The sequence below is a fragment of the Protopterus annectens genome, chromosome 13.part0 (assembly GCF_019279795.1).
Source record: "Protopterus annectens isolate FY-2018-M chromosome 13.part0, PAN1.0, whole genome shotgun sequence".
NCBI lineage: Eukaryota > Metazoa > Chordata > Ceratodontiformes > Protopteridae > Protopterus > Protopterus annectens.
The window spans coordinates 49,263,932-49,282,348 of NC_056747.1; the positions used below are offsets into that span (position 1 = coordinate 49,263,932).

The 18,417-nt window shown below is 43.9% G+C and overlaps 1 protein-coding gene across 1 annotated transcript in view; it reads right to left on the minus strand.

The window, feature by feature from the left end:
• The window catches only part of ZNF414 (zinc finger protein 414), a 1,162,011-nt gene that overhangs the window by 898,078 nt on the left and 245,516 nt on the right, over positions 1 to 18,417 (minus strand). The gene's annotated exons all lie outside the window — the stretch shown is intronic.

Consider the following 18,417-nt stretch of genomic DNA (forward strand, 5'->3'; position numbering starts at 1 on the left):
GATAAATCCAAAATTGGTCTCCACGTGTTCCCCTTCTTTGGTACTAGGAACAGGCGAGAATAAAATCCTAGGCCCCTTTCTGGTACAGGGACTGGCTGAATGGCCCCTATTTGGAGTAACAGAGAAATTTGCTTGTGAGCCTCTTTCCTTTGTGGAGCGGGAACGTCTGGCATGCCTTTGAAAGGGGGCAATGTATGGAAATAAAACCTGTAACCGTGGTGAATGATATCCAACACCCATCTGTCTTGAGTGATTAAATCCCAATTTTCTTTGAAAAGAGACAGTCTTCCTCCCAAAGGAGCTGCCAGACGAGAATCTACTGGCAGCTGAAAAGGCAGGTCATTGGGTCTGTTTACGAAAGGACTGACCCCTGCCCTCACCAGAAGTGTGAGCAGGTGAACCCCTGTTCTAGGCCTAAAAGAACCTTGAGCTCTGCCCCTACCACGTCTAGACCTACCCCTAGACTGGGAATCATAAGCAGGATATGTCCATCCCTTAGTAGGCCAATTTCTACTAAACGGTGGCTGCACCTGCAAAAATCTTTAACAGTTTGCATAGACTTAGCTTTGTCCTCCATTTTCTTTAAAACTGCTTCCACAGGCGAACCAAATAACACATCAGACTGTAAAGGAGCATCCAAAATCCTAGTCTTAACATGCTCTGCTAAATTCTGATCCCTCAACCAGGCATGCCTGCGAAGAACAGAACTAGTGACAGCCACCCTCGAGGAGGCCTGCACAGCATCAAAACCACATTGCAAAGAATGCTTACCCACTTGTTCAGACACATGAACTAAATCCAGCAACTCTTTACACTCTATACCTTCCGCCAAAGCATCCACCTTAGATTTCAATTGTGAAAGGAGATAATTTTGATATTTTAGCATGTGAAACTGACAATTCAACGCTCTCATGGCTAAAGTGGAAGAAGTATACACTTTCTTTCCCCACCTATCCAAAGCTCTTGCCTCTTTATCAGTGGGAACAGGATTTTTAACAACAGAGGCCTTAACACCTTTAGGCCCCTGAGAAACAGTTTCCGGGTCTGCCCTAGGACTCTTAAACAGATACTTATGAGCTTCAGGCACCCTATAGTACCTATCAGGTTTAACAGGGGCAGGAGGCAAAGAATCAGGGTTCAGGAAGCCTCTGCAAAACATCTTCCACCACATTCAACACAGGAGGTATAGCTAAGGGCCTATGCTGGGGTAAAATAAGAATTCCTAAGCCTTTTCCTGGAATCAGAGTAATCTTGGCCTTCCCATTTAAAGTGCTCCCTCATGGAATGCAGAGTCTCTGAAAATGAGAAATCCTCAGGAGGAGAAGCTGTAGGAGTGGAATCATCCACATCAGAATCAGAATAAGGAGGATACTCCTGCAAGTCTTCCATGAAGACTCAGAAGCCTCTGAACACTGTTCAAAACTCTCAAACTCAGGTTCCACCCTAGGCCTCTTATCAGGAGGGGCATAGAGCCTCTAATCATAGTAATTAAATCTTCTGCCATTTTAAGTATATGTTTCTTAGGCACAGAACCTGAAGTGCTAGGAGAAGCCCGCACTGAAGCTAAACTTGGCCTACCTCTCAAAGAAGTTTTGGAAACAGAAGGAGAGGCTCTAACTACCTTGGGAAGAGAGGGAAGAACAGTTACCTGAGAAGCCCCACTCAGCCTGGCCTACCTCCTGAGAGGGCACATCCTGTAACAGTAAAGTCTCTGCCTGAGACTCCAAAGAAACTCCTGGCAAAACCTCTGGCTCCACTGAGCCTTCTAAAGAACCGACGTCCGGGACTGCCGGTTCATCAACCCTAGGCTTTGCTGTTTTGTCCTTGCGCTTTTTGGACGAAGCGGGCGTCGGAGCATCCGACGGCATTTTATAATTACAACGCTTCCCAAACACTAACCTGGCACAGTCTAACCTTCTCTTAATAGTGCGTTTGTTAAATCTAGCACAAGAGCGGCAACCAACAACGTCGTGCTCAGGCCCTAAAAGTACAGTTTTGTACCTACCATAAATGTAGATGTTCGAGGATCCACATTGCTGCAGTCCTAACCATTGGGTAGTCCGCTGTCCAGTCGGCCCGAATACCAAAGTATATGGCTGACGTCGGTCAAGCGCGATTAGACTGGCGTCAGGGCGTCAGGGTACTAATGCGCATGCCCGACGTCATATCCTCAGTCTTTTCTTGCCCCAGATGTCAGAAGACCCTAAAAACAAGGCCCAATCCAAAACACCAAAAGCCCTGCACCAAACCTATATACAATATATATATATACATGTACAATAATATATAGCAACTCACACCACCACCCTAAACACAGAGGGGAGGGTAGAGGTGGACTGCAGCAATGTGGATCCTCGAACATCTACATTTATGGTAGGTACAAAACTGTACTATGTTCTTCATTCCACATTGCTGCAGTCCTAACCATTGGGTAGAATCCCAAAGCAGAGGTAAGGGAGGCTGGCAAATCATAAGGAAGCAGGAGCTGTCAACATGCCTTGCAAAATAGCTGTGGCAAAACCAGCCCTAGATTTAGAGTAGAGAGGAAGGTGGTAATGCTTAGAGAAAGTATGCACTGAACTCCAAGTAGCTGCCTCCAAAATATCCTTAGTTGCCACCCCCTTAGAAATGCTGTTGAAGTGGCAGTAGCCCTAGTGGAATGAGGCCTAATCCCAGCTGGAATCTCCTTGCCATGATGGGAATAACAAAATGAAATGCAAAACCCAATCCTAGAAATAGTTTGCTTAGACACAGGCTTGCCCTGAGAACTCAAAGCAAAAGAAACAAACAACTGCTGAGACTGCCTGAAATCCTTAGTCCTGCTTAAATAATAACGCAACTGCCTATGTACATCTAAAGTGTGCAAAATCTTTTCCCCTTTATTTTGGGGATCTGCATAGAAAGTAGGCAAATGAATAGTTTGGTTTAAAGCCACACTAGAAACCACCTTAGGCATAAAGGAAGGATTAGTACGTAATGATACCCTATCCTTATGGAAAATCAGAAAGGGCTCTACTGCCATAAGGGCCTGCAACTCAGAAACCCTTCTTGCAGAAGTAATAGCCAACAAAAAAGCAGTCTTCCATGACAAATATTTCAAATCAGCAGTACCCGCAGGCTCAAAAGGTTGTAGAGTTTTTCCAACACAAAATTGAGATCCCAAGCAGGAGTAGGAGCTCTACGTGGGGGTCTTATATTCTTTGCCCCTCTGAGAAACTGCTTGAACAAAGGATGTGAAAACAATGGTGGGTCACAATCATAGTGAGCTGAAATTGCTGCAGCATGAATTTTAATGGAAGAGAAGGACAAACCTTTGTCCAATAACTCAGTAAGATATTGAAGAGCCACACTCAAATTAGGCTCAGAAATCTCCAAATTCCTTGCTGTACTCCAAAATAAAAATCTCTTCTCTTCCATTTTCTGCATACACTTTCCGTGTACTAGGTCTTCTAGCTTCCATAATCACATTTAAAACTTGTTGAGGAAGTTGAGACCGGCTGTCTCTCAAAACAGAATATGCCATGCTGTTAGATGAAGAGAGCGAAGCTTGACATTGAGCAGGTGGCCGTCTCTCTGAGACAAGAGGTGTGGAATCAAGGGTAAAGGCCATGGAGGCTTCCTTACCAGACTCCGTAGTAGTAGTGGGTACCAGTGTTGCGAGGCCAATCCGAGCTATTAAAATCATCCTTGGCTTGTCTTGTCTGACCTTTAGAAGCACCTTTGGAAGAAGAGGCAGAGGTGGAAGCATACACATGAAGATTTTTCCAACTGAAAGATAGAGCATCCACTTTCCAAGCTGTGTGATGTAACCTCTTTGTGCAAAACTTTGGCAGCTGGTGGTTTAGTGGAGAAGCGAACAGATCTATGTCTGGAGTTCCCCAGGACACTGTCAACCTTTGAAATACATGAAGATCCAGTTTCCACTCGTGGGGATCCATGATTTGTCTGCTTAACACATCTGCTAAGGAGTTCTGTGCTCCCGGCAGAAACCTTGCCTGAAGAGTTAGTTGCAAGCTGAGCGCAGTCTCCCATAAAATCATTGCTTGCCAGCACAATGGGTAAGAATGTGTTCCCCCTTGTTTGTTGATGTACCACATGACAGTTGTGTTGTCTGTTAGAATCAACACCTGCCCTGGAAGAAGTAACTCCTTGAAAGCCAGCAATGCAAATTGGACTGCTAACATCTCCTTCATGTTGATATGTAGATGCTGTAGTCTGGCAGGCCACTTGTCTTGTATCCACTTTCCATTTAGATGAGCTCCCCAAGCAATATCTGAGGCATCTGTCGTTAGAATCTGACTCGCCTCTGGCCGGGTCACAGAGAGTCCCTTGTTTAGGTGACATTCCTGAGCCCACCACAAAAATTCCTTTTGAATGCAAGGTATTATTTGAATGACAGTGTCCAAATCCTGGCAGTGCTGTGTCCATACATTTTTGAGATACCATTGTAGCTTCCACATATGCAGTTTGGCATTGGGAAGCACCAGAATACAAGATGCCATGAACCCTAAGGCTTGTAGGACTGTCCTTGCAGTCAGCCCGGACTGAAGAGATAGCTGATGGAAGTAACTGGAAAGATTCTTTTGTTTGTCCGGGGTTAAAAAGGCCATCTGGGCTGCTGTATTCAGTCTCACACCCAGAAAGCACATGTCTTGAGAGGGTACTAGACTGGACTTTATTTCGTTCACAGAATACCCTAGGCATCTTAGCACTGCTATGACATATTCCAGATGCTGTAGAAGGTCTTCCTTTTCTTGAGCCAGAATCAGGCAGTCGTCCAAGTAAGGATAGATTTGAATTCCTTTTAGCCTGAAGTAAGCTATCACTGGAGCCAGAACCTTTGTGAATACTCTGGGCGCAGTAGATAAGCCAAAGGGCAATGCAGAGAACTGATAATGAAAATTTCCAGCTCGAACGCAGATACTTCCTGCAACACAGTCTTATAGGCACATGAAGGTAAGCTTCCTTGAGATCTAAAGTTACCATCCAATGATCTTTGCCCAGCAGAGGTAAAAGCTGTTGTAACGTCAACATCTTGAACTTGGGAATGTCCAGATAAGTGTTGAGGATAGATAAATCCAAAATTGGTCTCCACGTGTTCCCCTTCTTTGGTACTAGGAACAGGCGAGAATAAAATCCTAGGCCCCTTTCTGGTATAGGGACTGGCTGAATGGCCCCTATTTGGAGTAACAGAGAAATTTGCTTGTGAGCCTCTTCCCTTTGTGGAGGAGGAACGTCTGGCATGCCTTTGTAAGGGGCAATGTGTGGAAATAAAACCTGTAACCGTGGTGAATGATATCCAACACCCATCTGTCTTGAGTGATTAAATCCCAATTTTCTTTGAAAAGAGACAGTCTTCCTCCCAAAGGAGCTACCAGCCGAGAATCTACTGGCAGCTGAAAAGGCAGGTCATTGGGTCTGTTTACGAAAGGACTGACCCCTGCCCTCACCAGAAGTCTGCGCAGGTGAACTCCTGTCCTAGGCCAAAAGAACCTTGAGCTCTGCCCCTACCACGTCTAGACCTACCCCTAGACTGGGAATCAAAAGCAGGATATGTCCATCCCTTAGTAGGCCAATTTCTACTAAACTTTGGTGGCTGCACCTGCAAAAAATCTTTAACAGTTTGCATAGACTTAGCTTTGTCCTCCATTTTCTTTAAAACTGCTTCCACAGGCGAACCAAATAACACATCAGACTGCAAAGGAGCATCTAAAATCCTAGTCTTAACATGCTCTGCTAAATTCTGATCCCTCAACCAGGCATGCCTGCGAAGAACAGAACTAGTGGCAGCCACCCTCGAGGAGGCCTGCACAGCATCAAAACCACATTGCAAAGAATGCTTACCCACTTGTTCAGACACATGAACTAAATCCAGCAACTCTTTACACTCTATACCTTCCGCCAAAGCATCCACCTTAGATTTCAATTGTGAAAGGAGATAATTTTGATATTTTAGCATGTGAAACTGACAATTCAACGCTCTCATGGCTAGAGTGGAAGAAGTTTCTTTCCCACCTATCCAAAGCCCTTGCCTCTTTATCAGTGGGAACAGGATTTTTAACCACAGAGGCCTTAACACCTTTAGGCCCCTGAGAAACAGTTTCTGGGTCCGCCCTAGGACTCTTAAACAAATACTTATGAGCTTCGGGCACCCTATAGTACCTATCAGGTTTAACAGGAGCAGGAGGCAAAGAGTCAGGGTTCAGGGAAGCCTCTGCAAAAACATCTTCCACCACATTCAACACAGGAGGTATAGCTAAGGGCCTATGTTGGGGTAAAAATAAGAATTCCTAAGCCTTTTCCTGGAATCAGAGTAATCTTGGCCTTCCCATTTAAAGTGTTCCCTCATGGAATGCAGTCTCTGAGTCTCTGAAGGAGGAGGAGAAGCTGTAGGTGTGGAATCATCCACATCAGAATCAGAATAAGGAGGAAACTCTTGCAAGTCTTCCGCAGAAGACTCCGAAGCCTCTGAATACTGTTCCAAACTCTCAAACTCAGGTTCCACCCTAGGCCTCTTATCAGGAGGAGGCATAGAGCCTCTAATCATAGTAATTAAATCTTCTGCCATTTTAAGCATATGTTTCTTAGGCACAGAACCTGAAGTGCTAGGAGAAGCCCCCACTGAAGCTGAACTTGGCCTACCTCTCAAAGAAGTTTTGGAAACAGTAGGAGAAGCTCTAACTATCCTGGGAAGAGAGGGAAGAACAGTTACCTGAGAAGCCCCCTCAGCCTGGCCTACCTCCTGAGAGGGCACATCCTGTAACAGTAAAGTCTCTGCCTGAGACTCCAAAGAAACTCCTGGCAAAACCTCTGGCTCCACTGAGCCTTCTAAAGAACCGGCGTCCGGGACTGCGGTTCATCAACCCTAGGCTTTGCTGTTTTATCTTTGCTTTTTTGACGAAGCGGGCGCCGGAGCATCCGGCGGCATTTTGTAATTGCAACGCTTCCCAAACACTAACCTGGCACAGTCTAACCTTCTCTTAATAGTGCGTTTGTTAAATCTAGCACAAGAGCGCAACCAACAACGTCGTGCTCAGGCCCTAAACAAGGTATACACAGAGTATGGTAATCCCTATGAGGTATCTGCTTCCCACAAGAAATACAGTTATTCACTTTTTCTGACATCCGGTTAAATACTGAGGCAAGAAAAAAACAAAATGTTCCCCAACGGGGTACTTAGCCAACTTTGATTCGGTCTGAAACTCCGACTTCGGAAATATTTCAGAACGCCAACCTGCACTCGCAAAACTGCTTCTGCATCGGACCATGCGGCAAAAAGACTGAGGATATGACGCCGGTCATGCGCATTAGTACCCTGACGTCCTGACGTCAGTCTAATGCGCCTTGACCGACGTCAGCCATATACTTTGGTATTCGGGCCGACTGGACAGCGGACTACCCAATGGTTAGGACTGCAGCAATGTGGAATGAAGAACATCAAGGTATACACAAAGTATGGTAATCCCTATGAGGTATCTGCTTCCCACAAGAAATACAGTTATTCACTTTTTCTGACATCCGGTTAAATACTGAGGCAAGAAAAAACCAAAATGTTCCCCAACGGGGTACTTAGCCAACTTTGATTCGGTCTGAAACTCCGACTTCGGAAATTTTTCAGAACGCCAACCTGCACTCGCAAAACTGCTTCTGCATCGGACCATGCGGCAAAAAAGACTGAGGATATGACGTCGGTCATGCGCATTAGTACCCTGACGTCCTGACATCAGTCTAATGCGCCTTGACCGACGTCAGCCATATACTTTGGTATTCGGGCCGACTGGACAGCGGACTACCCCCAATGGTTAGGACTGCAGCAATGTGGAATGAAGAACATCTCCTGCTCTTTACTCCTACCCATAAGTCCACCCCAACAGACTTCTCAGTTATCTCTAAAAATGGTACCCTCACTTCTCCTGACTCTACCACCAAACTCCTAGGAATTACAATAGATAACAACCTTAACTTCAACACTCATATTAACACCACCATAAAAACAGTTAACAGAAAAATGGGCTCCCTATATAGGATCAAACCCTTCCTTACTTCTACCTAGAACTACTATTGCCCACTCTCATCTCATCTCTACACTGCTCTACGCCTCACCAATTTAAACAAACCTAACAAAAAACAACCTGCTCAAACTAGCTAGCACCTGCAACACTGCCCAATTTGCCACTGGAAATCCCTTCAGAAGCCATCACTGTCAGAACCTAAAACAACTAGGATGGCTTGAACTACAAAATCAGCTTCAATTCATCCAACTTACCATTGCCCATAAAGGTCCTTAATCAACCTAACAAAACTCCAATACTCTCAAACCGCATAACACCCTATCAAAATCCTAACACCTTACGCTCATCAAATAAATTATTAGTTAGCATAAGTAAGTCCAACAACATGGCAGGTTCTCAAACAAAGCTGATAAAAACTGGAACCTACCCTAGTGAACTTACTTCACCTCCTTCCCTACCCCTCTTCAAACAAAAACTCAAATTATTCCTTAGAACGCACTGGTTATGCCCTTGCAGTAACCCTGACTAAAATTTCACCCCTGTTCTAATACTTCCTAGTTTCTACTTTCTTACTTCTCAATATTGTGTAGCATAAATGAAAGCAGCAACTGTAAAAATACTGTAATATTTAACTATTTATTTCTTCTGAATATTATGTCAGAAATTCTGTACACAGTCATTGTTATGTACAATACAATGTACTTTGAAATATCTATTACTATTTTATTGTAACTTACTACCTGGTTAATTAGTCTGTTTATTTTTATTGTAACCTTTAACCTTTGTTATTACTGTTGTGTTCATTGGAGCTTTTCTCCCCGGGCCTCTACTGAAAATGGACATATATCCAGTTAGACTAGCCCGGTCAACAAATGTAAAATAAATAAATAAAAACAAGCAAGACAAACACCTTATATGTAGCTCTTTGCGATATGCTGCCCACCTCTACAATGGCTTTTCAAACCTGCATGAACCATGCTCTGGTGAAGGAAGCTGCCCTGCAAAAATCAAGAATATGAAAGAAAGAAAACAAAAAGACCTCCCCAACAAGACTACTGTGTGTGTGTGTGTATGTATATATATATATATATATATATATATATATATATATATATATATATATATATATATATATATATATATATATATATATATATACACACATATATACATATACATATATATCTATATAGGCAGAAGATGGCATGGAGCCAGCCTACACTGGGACGTTCAGAGAGCTGTGGGAGTCAGACTGGATACTTGAATACATGGTTCACCTAAATTTCCATGTGTACTGAAGTATGCAGCAAAAATGATCCATACAACGTACAAGTAGCTTGCACCAGTTTCTCTTCACACACAGTAGTAATTCATTTGTCATTCTTTTTTCTTAAACCTCACATTATATGTTTAAAAATTAATCTAAAACAATACAAAATTAACTAAATTTAAAAGAACATGAAGCATATAGTCCTCTCTTCCACAAATAAACAATATAGTGTCACTTCTTGGACTCAGACCACCAAAGACAGCTTAGCGCCTGGCCTTTGTCACTTAAAAACCTAAAAAAGTAAACTAATAAGGCAAAAAGGAAGTTATGTACTCACCATAACGTTCCATCTGAGTAGTTATACTTCATTTTTCTGCAACCTGTGGGTATACGGATCCATATCGGATCAGAGCTGGCAACTTTTTTCTACCATCTGCGCCAAGCTCTGAGCTCCTCCCCTTACCCACAATGCCCTACCGTCTCCCATCTTCCCTCAGATCGAGTTTGTTGCAACTAACAATATATATGCAACTCAACCCAATAACCAACCTGAAAACAGGATAAGGTCCGGGGATGGAGGGAGGGAATGTTGCAGAAAAATGAAGTACAACTACTCCGATGGAACATTATGGTGAGTACATAACATCTTTATCTGAAGTAGTTAACTTCATTTTATCTGCAAACTGTGGGACAGAGTCCCCAGCTACTCCGATCCTAGGAGGCCCTTATGGAAGGATATTCCTGAGCACCGCAGAGCCAAAGGATGCTCCACCCCTCAAAATCTGATCCAATTTGTAATGGGAAATGAAGGTATGTGAATTGGCCCATGTCGCTGCTGCACAAATATCGTCCAAAGGTACCCTGGACAAAAAAGCAGCAGAAGTCGCCATGGACCTGGTAGAGTGAGCCTTAACTATACCACGGGAGATAAACCTTTTGCTTTGTAGGCATGTGAAATGCAAAGAGTGATCCATCTGGCTAAAGAAACTTTAGCAATAGCTTTTCCCATAAACGCTTTGGAAAAGGAAACAAACAATTGGTCAGTCTTGCGGAAAGACTTCGTTCTATGAAGATAAAAACAAAGTTGTCTATGAGCATCTAACAAATGGAGTTTGTATTCACCTTTATTTTGGAAGTTAGGAAAGAAAACAGGCAGATTAATGGACTGGTTTAGGTTTGCTTCAGATGCCACTTTAGGTAAGAAGGAAGGGTTAGTACGGAGGGAGACCCTATCCTTATGGAAGACCAAATACGGAGGCACGGCAGACAGAGCTTGAAGCTCAGAAACTCTCCTAGCCGATGTGATGGCGACTAGGAAAGCCATCTTCCAGGACAAAAATTTCAACTCCACTGAAGCTGTGGGTTCAAAAGAAGGGGCCACCAATGCCTGTAAAACAAAAGTAAGGTCCCAAGGACGTACAGAATCCTTGACAGGGGGCCGTAACAGAAAAGTACCTTTAAGAAAAGCCTTACACAGTCTAGAGGAGGCTAAGGCCATGTTGTCTTCACCAATGTGAAAACTGGAAATGGCTGCCAATTGTACTTTCACTGTGGACGAACTATCTCCTTGCTGAAACATACCAGACAGGAAGTCCAACACCAGTGGAACAGGGGCTGTTAAACGGATCTATTTCTCTCTGTGAAGACCAAATGGAAAAGCGCTTCTATTTACTGCAATATAGTTTCCTAGTGGAGTTTTTAAGAGAGGCCACCAGAATGGATTTTACCAGGGATGAACGACCGGGAGTCCTGGCGATTAACAGAACTGGAGCAACCAAGCCGTTAGCTTGAGGCTGCCCAAATCGGGCAGACGTGTCCCCGACGGATGGGAAATTAGATCCGGGCAGGGATCCAGAACCCACGGGGGAGCTAAGAGACGAGACCTAAGGAATGGGAACAAAACCTGACAAGGCCAGAACGGGAGAATGACGATCACTTTGCACTGTAGTCGGCAAGTTTTCTGAAGAAACTTCGGAATGAGAGGTAAAGGTGGATAAGCACACAGAAGCCCGGGGGGCCAAACATGGACTAGAGCATCTCTGGGGACTTCCCCTGGTGAGGGAATCAGACCGAAGAACTCGCTGCACTTCGCGTTGGAAGCAGATGCAAAGAGATCGCAGTAAGGCTGACACCATGCCAGGAAAATCTCCTCCATTACTGACGGTTTCAGAGACCACTCGTAAGGCATCAGAATGGCCCAGCTCAATCTGTCCGCTAAAATGTTGGAGCGCCCCGGGATGTACGTTGCTATCAGACACCGACCAGTGGAAATCGCCCATTCCCACACTCTCATGGCCTCGCGACAGAGGATAGGATCTGGTCCCCCCTGCTTATTGATATACCAGATGACTGACATGTTGTCAGACTGAATTGCAATCAATCCGAGGGGGAAGACTGTGTGAAAGGCTTCCAACGCTAAAAGCACTGCCCTCATCTCTAGAACATTTATGTGCAAATTGGTCTCTGTCTGGGACCACGTGCCTTGGACTGCCCTTCCCGAATAGTGCCCCCACCCACCTGAGTGGGGAGGCGTCCGTGGTCACTGTGGTTTGGACTGGGGGTGACGCAAATGGGTGTCCTTTTGATATCTCCGGTTAAGTTAACCACCAAAGAAGAGATGTCCTGCAGACGTGACTGATCTTGATCGGAAATTCCATGGGTAGGTCTAGCCAAGCTCACTGAACAGCCAGAGTCCATTAACTGTAATTCCCAGTAGGTCTGCTAACCGAATGAAATAATCTCGGGCCAGACACAAGTGATGCTTGTTGTGCTCAGCGAAGAGCCAGTCTTCCAGATATGGAAACACCTGAATACTCTGAAGCCTCAGGTGAGCCGCTACAACTGCCATTACCTTGGTGAACACCCTGGGGGCTGTGGTGAGACCAAAGGGCAGGGCTCTGAACTTAAAGTGACTGGCTCCCAGCCGGAAGCGCAGAAACCTCCTGGAGCTTCTGTGTATTTTGATGCGGTAGTAAGCATCCTGAAGGTCTAACGAGCACATCCAGTCGCACTCTCGGAGATGAGGTAGAATGGACTGTATGGTGACCATCCAGAATTTCTGTTTTGCTACCGACAGGTTTAATGTTGACAGGTCTAGAATGGGCCTGAGGTCCCCAGTCTTTTTTGGCACCAAAAAGAACCTTGAGTAGACGCCTAATCCAGACTGATCCGTGGGGGGGGGGGGGTCTTTTCAATTACTCGTTTGAGAAGCAGCTTTGAAACCTCTAGAGCTGTGGCCTCCCTGTGAGTGGGTGGAACATCCGGGAGGTGTTTTGTAATATTTGGAGGGGCAATGAAAGGAATAGAGTAACCTCTGGATATTATCTGAAGAACCCAGCGATCTGTCGTAATGGAATCCCATGCTGCTGGGTGTAAGGACAATCGTCCCCAGACTGCCTCCAGAGTAGGACAGTCGGGCAACCCCTCAGGGGTGCTGACCGGGTCTATCAGAGAAGGGTTCCCTAGAGCCGAAATTCCAGAGACCCCCTCTACCTCTGGGTCGGCGTCAATCCTGTCCCCCTCTGCCTCTGGGGGAAAAGCTGTCCTGAAAATCCCGGGAAAACTGAGATTTTCGGAACCACATCTTCTTCTGCCCTCTGATTCCTAGAGAAGGACCACTGAGGGTTAGAGAAGCAGACTCCGATGGCAGACAAAGTCTTCCCGTCCTTTTCGCTCTGGACAAGTGTGTCACGTATTGTCTTCCCAAAGAGGGAAGAACAGTCGTAGGGAACGTTGATAAACGATGCCTTGAAAGGGTCCGCGAACTGACAAAATCTGAGCCAAGCATGACGCTTCATGGCTATGCCTGTCCCGGCCACTCTAGCAGCTCCTTCCGTGGCAAGGGAAAGAAGCCACATAGATGTATATGAGACTGACTTCAGAGTAGACATTTTTGCAGAGAACAGCTGTCTGTCCCGCAGCGATAAAGACTCTGGGGGCGACTCAGCGAATTCCGAAGCAAGGTCTTGCTGAAGTCGAGTCACATGTATTAAATAATTCAGCGCACAGATAGAAAAAGTCGCTGAAGAGTATACGCGCTTCTCAAACCTATCCACTGACCTGGACTCCTTGTCTGGAGGGTGGACTAAGGAACTCTGCTGTGCTAGTTCCTTCTTTGTGGCTGCTGTGACCAGCATAGCATCAACTGGGGCACCTTTCGACCAGGGTTGTCTATCAGAAGGAGGAGATAAAACCTTGTCAGGACATTTGGGGATGGGCTCTACGGTGTCGGGCTCCTTCTGTGCCTTCTTGGTGATGAGGTCCACCAAGGGGTCTGCTGGTGGGGACACCCAGGAAGTAGACAGGCCCGTGCCAAAGGCCTCCAGGAACACTGACTCATCCCCAGAAGGTTTTGGGGCTGACCAACCTCCCCTCTGGCGGAGGATCTCCATAATTTCTCCGAAGGAGACGTCTTCGGGAGGTGACCTGGGGGAACCTTCTCCTTCATCTAAGTCAGTGTCAGTGGTGAGGGACTCGGGGAGTCCAAGTGCCTCCTTTTGCACTTGTGGTGGCCCTCTTCAGTGGGATTTTCAGAAGGGGATCAGCGAACCGCAGGGGTTTCCTCGGGGAAAATGACCTAGGCATCCTCTGGCATGGGGTATCCCTGAGACAGGATGAAGGGAGTCGTCGCCAAATCCAGGGGGGCCTGGGTGGTATCAAGAGGGGATGAGCTGGGGTCTCAATCCCTGGGAGAGAACCCTCTCCATCACTTTGAAGGCCAAGGGAGAAGTCCTCCCTGGATCCGAAGCGGGGACCGGAGCCGACAACAGTGTAGCCTGAGGTCAGAGGGAACAGATCGGGTCCGAAAGGGTCTGAGACAAAGAATCCATTCCCCTGAGTCTGACTTCCTGTCCGCGGCTCCAAGAGTCACTCGGATCCGAACAAGTCGGATCTGAGGAACTCAAGGTTACAGCCGGAGTCGAGGTTGGAGGAACTGTCGGCGCCAAGCTACCAGCTCCGAAAAACCTCGGATCCAAGAACCCCGAAGCCTAAGCACAGATCAAGGAAGGAGAGATGGGGCGGAAAAGAGGCATGGAGGTCACCCCTCCAGAGGGAGAGGGACCTGGAAAGAGACCCATCTGAATTTGGGTCTGAAGAAATCTCTGCATCATCCTGTCCATATCCATGTCCAATAGGCTCAGAGTCAACCTCGAAGAGTCCACCGACTCGGATCTGGCTGGTCTGCGCAGAGGGGTAGAGGGCCTCGGGTCCGAATGTTCCAATGGCTCTGGTGAGAAACGCGGTGACCGGAGCCGAGGAGAAACAGGCCTCATGGTCTTAGATGGGGGGCTGAGAAAGAGATCCCTGTCAAGGGATCTCTTACGATGACTTGTCTTTCTTTTTCTCCCTTTCTTCTCTGCGCCTTTCCTTTTCCTTCTCTTTTTCTTTATCTTTGTCAGACTCGCTGACTGAAGATCTGCCCTTCGAGGACCCATCGCCAGACAAAGAGGGAGGTTGAGTCCCTGTCTGGGGTGGTACACTAGCGACCGAGGCAGAATTCAGCATGGCAACAGGGAGAAGGTCTTTGGTAACTAGCTTGGCCTTGCGATCCCTAAGGGCCCTAGGGTCGAAGCCTGAACAGACAGCACACTGAGTGGATAAATGTGCCACTCCTAAGCATATCACACACAGAGTGTGACCGTCGGCAGGGGAAAGCTTATGGCCACACACTGTACATTTTTTGAACACAGGCTTTGGCTGGTCAGCCATAGTCCTGCACTCAAAGGTATAAGTACTACCTTTCCAAAACAAAACCACACACACAGACAGGTAGGGAAAGGGCAGGCCTAACTACTACTCTAATACAAAAGACTTTTTTTTTTTTTTTTTTACACTAAATGACCAAATGCGTTACTACAGAAGGGGAGAAAGGGTAATCCTAGACAAGCACACCTAGATATAAGCAAAAAGTTTTTTTTTACTATCGCTTTTTAGCTCAGAGCAAAGGAGACCACGATGCACACTACTGGCATGGCAAACGAGATCTGGGGGAAGATAGGAGATGGTAGGGCATTATGGGTAAGGGGAGGAGCTCAGAGCTTGGCTCAGATGCTAGAAAACAGTTGCCAGCTCGGATCCGATATGGATCAGTATACCCACAGGTTGCAGATAAAATGAAGTTAACTACTTCAGATCATGCCTTACAACAGCTTTCTAACGTACATAGCAATAATTAAATATGCAAAGTCTCCACATCTGAATCATTGTACAATCAGCTCTTGTACAGCACACAAAAATCTGAACTTCAAACCATTTATTTGATTACTGGAGTAGAACACACACTGGTAATAACAGCCACACAGGTAAAAAAAATGTGTTCTCCAAAGCTAAAAATACAGCATCAATGGTACTAGATGACATCCCGGGCTGTGTACAACATGAACTACAAAATGAACTGGCACCTCACCTAAGTGTCATGTTTAACCATACCCTCAACTCAGGTTTCGTGCCTACTGAGTGGCGCACAGCTACAGTTATTAAACTAAACAAGCACTGTGAAGAGGACGGACTGCATCGGACAACCTTGCTTCCACAAACAGCTTTATTATATGTTAAACAATAGCCAAAACACACGTATTTCGTCACTTGAGTTAGACTTCATCAGACAAGGATAAAACTGACAAACAACCATTTATATATGCTGACCTTATGTTTAAAATATCCAATAGGAATCTAGCAATCCTCATAAAATATGAATGAATGTGCGCATGTACTGAATACAAATACTAAATGTATATCACATTGAACAAATCGAAATAGAATACTACGATCTACAGATGTAAAATAAAGAATATATAGTATGAATAAATATATCACTTGTACAATAACAAATACTGTCATAGAGCCAGTTTATATATATATATATATATATATATATATATATATATATAAAACAACTTCGTGGCTACGCTAATTTGAAAATAGAGACTTATTTGTATTGAAAATCACCAACTGTACTCCCTTCTAGTGGTCAAAACTGGATGTACATTGAATTTCCATCCTAAATGTTCTTCTCTATGAAAGGATAGCATGTGAATAAATGATAAATATGTATATAAAAATCTATGAAATATATATTGTATAAATATGTTAAAATAGATAATGATTATATATAATGTGCATATTCTAAATATGTGAATGTGTTACACAAATATAAAAAATATATATATAAAAATGGATGATCACAAAACATAGAACAATGACGAACCATAAATTAATAATATAATAATAATAAATAAAGTATTGTATATATATGTATATATGTAATATATACACAGGCATGACATGTAATGGAGCAAATGTGAGAAAAATATGAGAAAAATATACCTCTAAATTCTATACCAGCCCCTAGATCAAATGTATAAAGAACATGGTGAATAGTCCCTCCCCTCACGGCACTTATTGGGCAACTGAGCCAGTTAGTAGCATTGCTTACTCCTGTTTGCAATACGCTGGTTAGTCAGACAAGCAACGCGACACCTCCAGGGAACCAGAACGCTTTATCTAAACACGGAGAGAGCAATGGAGGGACAACAAGCAATGTGACTAACCGAGACAGTGTGGTTTTTGCAAACACTGGTCCTAGTGGAGCTAACAATTTTCCTAACATCGGGAATCGAGATAACAGTCCTGTTTTTGAACAAAACAACTATGGCAACATTCGTAGGCCGCCTGGAAATCAAGGTGACTGTTCTATTAATAATGATACTACTCTTAATGACTGGCTTAAATGGAAAATAGCGTTTAAAGACATTTCCTGTACTGACAATGATAGTACTAGTACTTATGCTGAACATTTGCATCAACTTAATGATTTACTATTCAAGTACTGGATTTTGAACATAGATAATGCATATTTAAAAGAGTGCCTGAAAGAAAAATAGTTCCAAAGGGTTTATGTATATATAAATACCCTAATAATGTAAGAGAAGGCACTAAGTTCTATGACAAGTTGCTTAACATGTTTGATGGATGGGGCTTTGAGCTCCTGAGAAGTATTATTAAGAATAACGAAGATGATATTGAATGTCTCATGAAGCAAATTGATGTTGTAAATGGAAAAATTACAAATGACCTCCTGTTTACTGTTGATTTAGAGAGAAAGAAATATTTAGGTTTGAGAAAAGATATAGATGTGAAATGCTAAAGAATTTTAGAAAAGAAAAAAAGAAAAATTTTAAGGGATACATTTGAATATGAGAAGGGTATTCAATACCCAAAACCAAAAATTTTTTTTAATTACAAAAATGAGAGATTTTTACATAACGATACATACAGGCATGACACTATAGAGGATTATGAAGAGGGACAGGCTGACTTTGGACACGATGTGTTTGACCCTTTAGAATATCCCCCCCCTCCGAAGGTCAGAAAAGATAAGAAATCAAAGAGAAGAAAACTATCAGAAGAAAGGATGGCGGGGATGGGGGAGAAGCAGAGGGAGATGATATTAGTCACTGTCCCTGTAGAAATACCTAATAATGAGAACATTTTGAGTTTTGACACCAACAACATGGACACCAATATTCAACACATTGGTGACACTTCAGTTATTTGTACATGTGCTAAATACAAAAATTTTAACATTTTAACTATACAGAACTTGAGATTGATGATTTATATTTTGAGTTGTTTTCCAAGGGACTCAATTTTGTACCAAAAATTAAATGCGAAACTACTAGAATGATTATTGACATGAAGATGTTTTTGAGAAAAATGAATTTAGAGTTAATTTGTGGGGGCACCCCAGGAGAAGTAGGTTATTCTGATGAATTAAAAAAAAAAAGTACATGGAACCCCCCTATACACCCACAACTAAGAAATTTTGAAAAAATTAGAGAGAATGAATTAAGAAAAGCAGTTAAAATTAATCATTTTGCACCAAACCTTACAGCTGAAGAGTTTTCACTGCTCAAGAGTTCAAAAGAAAATACTAACCTGAGAATTATGAAACCTGATAAAGGGGGTGGATTGGTTCTCATGAGCTCTATTATGTATGAAGGCAAAATGTTCAATATTTTACTGGATGAGTCTAAATATGACAATATCTCTATCAACGAGATTAACATTGGGTATAAAAGGATTTACACAACATTATAGGATTTATTTTTGGATGGACTTACAACATGTTCGAAT